The sequence below is a fragment of the Seriola dumerili genome, unplaced genomic scaffold (assembly GCF_002260705.1).
Source record: "Seriola dumerili isolate Sdu_G_001 unplaced genomic scaffold, Sdu_1.0 BDQW01001888.1, whole genome shotgun sequence".
Classification (NCBI taxonomy): domain Eukaryota; kingdom Metazoa; phylum Chordata; class Actinopteri; order Carangiformes; family Carangidae; genus Seriola; species Seriola dumerili.
The window spans coordinates 587841-597954 of NW_019176143.1; positions in this window are offsets into that span (position 1 = coordinate 587841).

The following is a 10114-nucleotide window of genomic DNA, read 5'->3' on the forward strand; positions in this document are numbered from 1 at the left end:
AGGGAACTGATGGTAAGGTAATAAAAAACAGATTTGCATGATATTCTGTGTGTGTGCATGTAAGACTGCGAATATGGAAGTACTTTGTTTGCTGGTGTGCGTGCCACTTTGATCATATGTTCAAGGTGCATGTGTGAATTGGAGTTAATGCCCAATGAGAGGTTGACATATTTGCATGAGAGGGTGTAAATGTATGTGTGTGTGTGTGTGTGTGTGTGTGTGGTACTGGTAGAGGCAGGGGCCAAGGTCTTACGAGCAGAGTGCTGTGTGTGTTTGCATGTGAGCATGTAGGAATAGGGGAGAAAATGTGTTAGTGAATCGGATGCTAAATGAGGAGTGGACGAGGCGGGCAGGAAGTGTGTGAGTGCTCATGTGTGTGTTTACATGTGTTAATCGCTGTCCTAATGAATTGTGAAAGCCCTTCAAGTCACCTCTGCCCTGCCCCCCGTTGTACTGAATCGTGTCTGCCCCTCTCTCCTTCTGTCTCTCTCTCTCAAACACACACACACACACACACAGGTCTATTCTCTCTTATTCCCTCTCTCACACACATACACAGACATGCATGCACATGCTCGTGTTAACATGGAAGCGTTAGCGTGGAAAGAGGTGGGTCACAGCCCCTCTCTGTCTTCTGTATCCTTTGCGGCAAGGTTCTCCCTGAGCATGCTGATAGTACAGCTGGCAGTCCGGGAGCCTCCAGACACACACACACACACACATACATTCATGCATGCAGACAGAGGCACGCTAGGCAGTAGGTCATGAAGCCACTGGCGTGAAGGATAGACGGGTCTGACACCAGAAAAGCAGACAGCCACGCTGACATGCACTGGGGAGCATTACCAGGATAACAATGGCGTGTTTCATCATGACTGCGTGTGTGTGCGTATGTGTGCGTGTGTGTGTGTGTGTGTGAGTGTGTGTGTGTTTGTTGTGTGTGGATTGGTTTAGGTAATATTGTATGTGTGAAAACATTTTTTTTTTTAAACACAAATCAACACAGTGCTGGTGTTTTGTGAGAAAATTGAATTTATCATTTTTGACATTTGACCATTTACTAAACTCCTCCCTCAAACAGCAAGTGTCAAACCGGTCAAGCTTTGGATTATTCCACATGCTGAAGCAGCTTGCATACTTGACATTTTTTTTAACCCTGTCCAAAACCAAAGTAGAAGAGTAAAAGTGTAAAGCGGGGAGGAAACAGTGTGTTTATCAGCTCGACAGTAAGTTTAGCATGTGTGGGTAACCAGATTACAGCCTACAGCAGTAACCACACCTTGCTTTGAGGGTCAAGGAGAATTTCACTCTACATTATTTTGTGGGGTTACAGATGATCTTAAGAAAACCCTGTTCACAAGTGACACATTCACTGTACTGTATTGACTGTGTGGCAGTCAGTCATGTGTGCTACTACTACTAGAGTGACGGCTAATGTTAGCAGCTCTGTGTTGGATTTGGGGAGGTGTGAACTCCAACAGCCCCAGCCAAAGTAATTACCTGAGAGTAGAGTTAGGCCCTGTCTTGTTATGTTAAAAGTAAATTTAATCAAAGGGTTCTCCTCTTAAACTGAATGAAAGCATTAAAAAGACTGAAATGAGGTCACCAGCTAGAAATGAGGGCCTGGGTTTGTGTACCTCCATCTGAAATTAAGGACACTTTGTTTTGAAAACGTCTAAGGATTATGATTATACCTGGTACCGTTATCAGTGTAAACTGCTCACTGTGCCAGAATGGCATTTCTACATTTGTATTGGTAGCCAGTCAGTTAATGTGAATATGTGGAGTGCCTAACAGTAATCACAGGCATTTATAGAGGGATTATTTTGGTATTTTCAGAGATGATGACTAAAGGTGTGAGTGATCAAGTGTGCTAACAAAACAGGACAGTAAAGACAGAAAAAAAAGACTAATCCATCCTTTATGCTCCTTGTGAAGTACTCATAAATCGATCAGGATGGGTTTCCTGGCACTCTCCTGTATGTTCCCCTGGACGTTCTGGGTTGTTCTCAGAAATTCTCTGAATGACAGCTGGGCTGATGGTGAGCTCCGGGGCCGAGGGCCAACATAGTCAGTGTACGTGTGTCTCTAGATCTTGAGGATGTGTGTGGGAGGGTGAGGAGGGATAAACCCTTTCATTCTCAAGACAGCTCAAAACTTTTTACACATGGTGGCTTTATCTCCCACACGTAGGCAGCACAGACACTGATGTGTGCAGCAGCTCATGTACACACACACACACACACACACACACACACACACACCCAGAGCACACTTGCAGCTGTGTTCCAGATGGGTCAGCAGTCCTCTAGTGAATCATACAATCTCTATGACTTAACCGTTGCACAAAGCCGGTAGCAAGCAGCACATTTTCCATATTACCACCTCCTTCCCACTGCTGCATCAACTCCCACCCCTGTCTGTATTTTAGTTTCCTTCTGCACGTTTACTCCCCTCTATCTGCCTGACTGTTTTACTTTCCCCCTCCGCTTCCATATACTGCCTTCTCTGGTTTCTATTATAGTGTCCTTTGTGGTTTATTCCATCTCACTGTGTCTGTGATTGTGTCTCTCTTTCCAGTAATGTGTCATCTCTTTTTTATTTTACCCCCCTTTAGAGGAATAGTTTGACATTTTGTTGGAGGGTTAGATGAGAGGATGGATACTGCTCTCCTGTCTGTCCACTAAATATGAAACTGAAGCCAGCAGCCACTTAGCATAGCTTAGCATAAAGACTGGAAACAGTGGGAAACAGCTAGCCTGTCCAGAGCCAACAAACTCTACCTACTAACATCTCTAAAGTTCAAAACTAACATGTTATTTATTTGTTAAAAGTGTAATAACTGGGTTAAACTGGGAGTTATTTGTGGGACTATTTCTTGGCTGAGTGCAATGACTTCTTGGTGTCTCCACTGGAGCCAGCCAACTTCACAATGACAACGCAAATCCAGGAAATCACTGCACCCACCAAGTAATAGCCCTGCACATAACTCCCCATATTACCACAAATTGTTGCTCTTAAGCATCTTTTATTTATTGTATGGATCAAACTAAACTCACCCTCGCCTGGCTCCAGCCTCATATTTAATGGATCTTCTCTTCTAACTCTAGGCATGAAAGCCAACAAGCGAATGTCAAACTATTCCTTGAGTTCATGCGTCTGTTTGTCAGAGAAAGAGAGAGAGGTTGAGGGGGAGGTGTGGTACTTCCACATATGCATGTGTTCTAACAGTAAGAAACAATCCAACTGGTCCACATTAGTACAGTGTATAATTTTTGGGAAGACTGAATAGCCTCATACCCACATGTTTAGACTACAGAATGCAGAGCAGTGTGCGTGCGTGTGTGTGAGAGACATTTCTGAATGTTGATCCTTACTTAACAGGAACTGAGTCACTCAAATCTTTTTCTTTTTTTTTTTCAACACAATCTTTTCCTTCTGTGTCCCTCCCATGCAGTGGGTGTATGAAAACAACAGTCCAGGAGGTGGAGCTAAAGTCTTCAATTTAGGGGAATGAATTAGTTTAGTGATATTATTAAAGAGATAGCTGGTGGCTCCCTGTAGAGAAACTGTCTCTTGTTTTGCTTCCTCTCAAACGGAGGTCATAGATCAGGGCCAGATACAGAATAACACCTCCAGAGAGCTGGTAGGGATTCAGAAGTTTGCTCAAGGACACTTCAGCAGGGAGTGTATTTATCCTCAGAAGGTCATGAACTGTGGATGGAGGATGACTTATTGTTCATTACACCACCCTGCTGCCCACACTTCCTCTCCTCTCCTCTGCTCTCCTCTCCTCTCCTCTCCTCTCCTCTCCTCTCCTTTTCTCCTACCACTCTGCCCTTTTGCCAGGAAATGAGGTGATTGACTCCACTGCAACCCCGTCGCAACACAAAGGCAACTGCTGCACACATGCTTCCTGTGGAGAATGTAAAGGGGATAAAGTTCACTCTCTGGGTCAGTTGTCCTACAATCCACACACAAACATACCAATGGATATGCATGTGTACTGAGCATCCACATACTCGCTTTAAGAAGAAAAGAGAACACACAAGCACAAACCTTTCACTTTTACCTCTATTACTACATAGTTTATCTCTGACACTTTGCATTGCATAACTGTTGCAGTTGCCATGTGTGCACAAACACAAAACAATGTACAGAACTATGCGTGTGTGTGTGTGTTTGTCAGTACCCTATGGTGCATGCACAAAGGATAGAGGGGAAGCAATAAATGAGTACTCCGTCCTGGCAACAAGCTGTTTTCCTGTCAACATTGCTGTATCTGTGCGTGCGTGCGTGTGTGGATGTGTGCGTGTGTGTGTGTGTGTGTGCCTGACCACTCTGCCAAATTGTTTTTTCCAGTCAGGAAATGGTGGAGTGTCATTCTTTCTGTCATCCTCCACCACCACTCCTTCAGTCAATATAACTGAGATCTCAACACTATGCAACAGCCCTCCAACTCTCTTTCCCATTGTTTTTTCTGTTTCTCTATCCATTCCTCTGATGTCTTTGTGTACTTGTCATTTGGAGTGATGGATGGTCAATGCGGGTGGAGGACAAGGAAACATAATATGACTGGATAAGTAGAAGAAAGGAGTATCACAGATCAGACGGAGAGAGGATGATAACAGACATAGAGAGGTTGAAAATGGGAAAAGAAAGGGAAGAGGAAAACCAGACAGATGTGGACAGATAATAAAACAGTTTTTGAGACATCTTTTTAAATGGTCCATGAGTGGGAGTGAGAATGGGATGTTCTCTATCAGAGGTTAAAGAAGCAATGACAATGACCAAACTGCTACTGTAATTTTCTTCTTTAAAATAAAATTAAAGTTTTAAGCCCTAATAGACCCCTAGAGTAATGTAAAAGTTACAAACAGAACAAGCAATATACTGATGATATTTGCCTTGATGCCGAGATAAGAGAAACAGGTCATTAAAAACAATTTATTCTCCTTGGGAGTGCAATCTGATAAGTAAAGTTGACCATAATCTGCCCAGTGGGCTATGAGATATCTTGTGTGAAAAGCTGACATTTTGGCCTGAGTTTTGCTCAGGAGAAAAGCACAAGAAGAGTCCAAGTGTGGCTTGATGTAAGCACTTACAAAAGTCTAACTTTTGGAAACCATTGTAAGTGTTTATTGACTGGGGACAATGTATATCCACTGTAAATTTGATGGTCGGTCCATTAGTCTTTTAGATGAGTTACCACGGATCAAAGTATTGATCAAGACAGATGAAAGGTCAGTGGGTCAGCAAAATCATTAGGAATCAGTCTTTGGGGGCCATAGATACTGTATGTATTGCATGGCAATCTGACTAGTAGTCTTTCATATATCTTACTCTGTGATAAAGTTTTGGGCAGATGGAGGGATGGACAGATGGGCCAAATGACTGACATTGAAACCCTGCCCACTGCTAACAGTCATGCTGATCAATGTTAAGATTATGAGGAAAATCATGCTTGAGGAAGAGAAAACATGGTAGATAGGATTAATGACACATACTGAATAATGTGCAGCTGATTACTCTGTTAAATTGATGTTCAACATTCTGTCAAACATCCTGTCCAGTGCTGCCATTTATACCATTTTTAGAGATGCAAGCAAAGCAACCTTTGCCACTTCCTCAACAGAAAGAGATCCCCCACGTCCTCTTTTCCGTCTGTTTCCTAGGACCTTAAGTTTCTGTGGCTAAAGCCTACACGTCAGGGGCGGTGCTGGCTTGTCACCATGGCAATGATGGCACCACTTGGTCGAGTTCATTCCCTGGTCAACAGGTGTAACAAACAGTGTCTTACGTACAATGGTGACGGCTCAATCAGTTTTAATGTCCACTCCTTTGTTTTCAGCAAAGATATTCACACTTGCATTTTACCCATTGAGCTGACGCTATTATGCAGAGGGACTAAGTGCAACAACGGAATAATGAAATTCAAAACAACCAATCATACAGTATATTAGAGTATATTATCTCATGCTTATTGTTCTTCTTTAAGCATGGTAATGTGGGAGACAGATACTCGAAAAAGAAAATAAAATGAAATCAGGAGAGACATGGGGGGATTTTTTTTATAGTTGTACAAAAGAGAGGAGAAGGCATATGACTCAGCAATCTTAGGGAAGTAAGATATGATAGTAGGCTATATAGTTGAATGTAATGCTGATGAATTGTTATATAATTAAAAAAAAAAAGACCCCAATGAGGACAGAGAATGAAAACCAAAACCCCCACCCCTACCCCACTGCTCTCCCAGCCACTACACAAATCACATGCACACAGGAGCCCTGTATTTGGCACTGCCAGCTAAACTACAGTGGGACAGTCTGTCATCTGCTCCTGAACTGATTAGAATAAGAGAGAGAGAGAAGTGGATTCCTGAGGCTTGAGTGAGTGAGACAGAGTACAGGGTCTGACAGAGAAAGGAAAATAGCAGATCCCAGCACTCTGACAGAGTATGACGGCCACATCACACATGGGTCAAAGTTAATCTCGGGATATCAGCTGAAGAGGGAAAGGGAAAGCAAGCATGTAAACAGAAACCTAAAGGAAATATTAACCAACTATTATAGAAGAAGAGAAACAGGACTTTGAGATTCAAAACACACCGAGCCACAGAGAAACCACACAGACAATCACTAGTATAATTATTATATTATATTGCTAGCATAAAAGGGTTAGATATAAAGGTGTGTGTGTGCATGCGTGCGTGCGTGCATGCGTGCGTGCGTGGTAGATAATAATAGTGATATTTAACTGAACGGGGAGGGGTCCTTTACTCCAATGTGAAGTAGGAGATTTAGAGGAGGACGAAGGAGGTATCTGTGGCATTCAACCCCTCCAGACCTGCTGGGCTGGTTTCTGGGTCATTAAAATTCCTCCTCTCCTCTCCTCTTCTCTCTTCTCGTCTTCTCACTTCTTCTCTCCGAAGCCACAGTTTCTGCCCCAAGCGACATGTTGGCTCATGTCCACCTGCTCGGCCTCTCCTCCTCTCCTCCACCTTCACTCCCTCTCTGTTATCTCCCTGCTGCAGAGCACACTGCTCTCTCTGTGAGTCAGGAAGACAAATTTCTCTCGAAATGTTCACTCGGTTTCCCTCTGTGTCACCCCTGCTTCATTCTTTATTTTCCACATTCAGATGTGATCACAATAAATCCTCTTTGACGGCACAGATCTAGACAGTCATCCCTCATCTTTGTCTCCCTTCACAGCCTTCCAACTTTGTGTTTTTTTTCTTCAACTCACCTTCCTCTCCGCGGTGTCTGCTTGCTCTCTCTCCAGTGAAGCGTGTAAGGCGGTATTCTCTGGAGTGTCACTTCTGTTCAAATCTGAGATGATGAAGCAAACAAAGTAAACGTCAAACCTGCCCAGACTCCTTACCACTTGCTTAAGGAGCCCCATGCCAACAACAACAACCACAACAAAAACAGCCATGACCTGACTTAAATATGTACAGGCAACCTGAGCTTCCAAGCATTTCCAAATGTCACCTAAACAACAGAGAAAACAACAAATACTAATAAAACAGCTGTGGCTCTGCTGGAAAAGCTATAACATGTTGAAATTAAGTTTGCAATATCCTCAGATGCCTATGGTATGTTGATTGAGGATTTCCATCAACCTGTCTACATAACACAACATTAGCTGTTTATTTATGTCAATACAATGGCTATGTCCATATAACAATAAACACTGCACACAAAAATATATCAGCGTCTTTGCATAACAAGTTATAGCTACCTCCACTCATTTAACTTAGGAAAAACAGGATACAGGTCCTATGGGACATGTTTTCTTCTAACTACATGAAGATGTTTGAAGCATCAGCAGGACAAAACAAATTTCAATTCAGCTGGTCATTGCTAGAAAACACCTGGTGGTCTGTTCTTGATTCTGATGCTTTAAAACTGGATCTTCAAGGAAAACTTTGGTATATATCAACCTAGTATTTCTACAGTTTTGGTGCTGAGTGTCAAGTTAGCGTGACGCATAGAGTTCACTGACCACATTTACTGGAAACATGCCAGGTTGAAATATACTGTAACTTCCTTTAAACTCTAGACAGAAAGGAAGAACTACTGGACTTTCCTGACATTGTGGGAATCTAATTTACCCCATGTGTGACAATAAAAAACTGGCACCACTATCAGTTTTCTGTGAATGGTTAACACTTTTATAACACTTTTATTTGTTTGTTACATACTCCATGGTGACTAGCATTAACCCAGAGGATGTGCTTTAATAGGGGTGCTTTAAATTTGTGAACAGATTGAAAACAGTCAAGTTTGTCAAGTCTGAATAACGGTAATGATGTCATCGAGGTTATCTGGGGCTCGGAGACCAATTAATAACCAAATGTCACAAACTGGGTCCATGGATTTAACATGCAAAGAGGGTCTAGTGAAAAGATGCATTACAATTTCCATGATGGGAAATGTAGCGTCCATTCAGAGCTTGACCCATGCTAAGGGATAAAAGTCAGGATATTGTGGCCTCTGTTGTTGTCTCTCTCAAGTCCTCCAAAGTTTTGGAAGCGCAGTACTAAATCACTGGTGAGTACGCCAATGTGGATTGTGCCAATACCCTCAACATACCCTGCAGTTGAAGAGGCATTCAGCTAGTCACTTGTGATTACTTAAAATAGCTACTGCTAAAGTGTTAGCATACACACTCGACATAATATATTGGACTCATAGATAATTTTGGTCCAAAAACAATGTGTACTATGTGATTCAGTCAATTTAGAGGCTTTATCATCCAGAATGCTAATACGTTTATATATTATTATATGTGCGGCAATCTATCATGGCAATTCTTGTTAATACGCTGCTAACAACGATATCAACCACTAACACTTTCTGTGACTGCTGAAGAGACTGAACTTCCCCGTTGACTGTGTAATCATAAAAACTGCCTGCCGCTCTGAAGAAACGTTGATGACTGGGAGGCTTTAGAGAAATAACCCCAGACCTGCTGACCCACAGCACACATGAACACACTCACACAAGCTCACACTCCCTCTGGGGCTAATCCCCTATACTGCCTCCCCCCAAGAGCCAGAGCTTGCCTTTGATCAACATACATTGTCAAGGCACACTGGGTGACCTGTGTGTGTGTGTGTGTGTGTGTGTGTGTGTGTGTGTGTGTGTGTGTGTGTGTGTGTGAGAGGGAGAGAAACAGAACTCTGGTGGGGGTGGGAGGGCCTAACTTGAAGTGCCGGATATTGTTGCGCTACTTCCTGCCCTCTAAGCCCTGACCCGGGGAACCATGGCCAAAGAGCCTTTTGTTTAGCTGACCCTCAACCTCTCCTCTGCCCCTCCCCGTCTCCCTTTCCTCCTCTTTCTTTCTTCTCGACCTTTTCTCCCTCTCTCCTTGAACCTCAAACATACACTAATGCCAGACTCTTCGAATTGATCATCAAAGAGACCACCGGAGCACACACTCAAACAGACACACACACATACACACACACACACACAGACTCACACTTGCATTCCTGTTATGTTGCCATAGCAGCAGAGATCCTTGATACCATGCTTTGAACCTGTGTGCGAGTAGGTCATTCTCACCTTTAGGGGTCCGCTCGGACAGATCGGATGTGACACTGAAAGGGTTGCTTCTAAAGGTTAATGTATGGTTAGAGGCCTGAAAAATCATAGGAAAAGGTAACATGCAACTAACACAGTGACATGTCAGTTAAGAAGAAGATGAATGATCCAGTCAATGATCAACACAGATATGGATATGTTTTTAGCCACACATAGTGACATGGTTATAGGCTCTTAGTTTTGTTTAACCTGATGTAGTTATAGCTCTGTTAGAGTAACATAAATCCACATACTTACAATCTAATGCAGCTAACACACGTCTGAAGCTCTTTACTGTAATGCATCCTTTAAAATGATATCACGATGTTTACACACCAAGCGACAGGGAAAGTACTCAAAATCAATGCCTCTAAAAGCAAAGATGAAAGTTGCAGTGATTTCACCCTCCACTGCATCTCAAGTATAAGATCCACATCCCAACCGTTAATGAAGCACTAATACACATGCTACTACATGTGACTCAGCTGTAAAAGTGTACAAGGGCAAATAGCTCACCATGTAAGAAA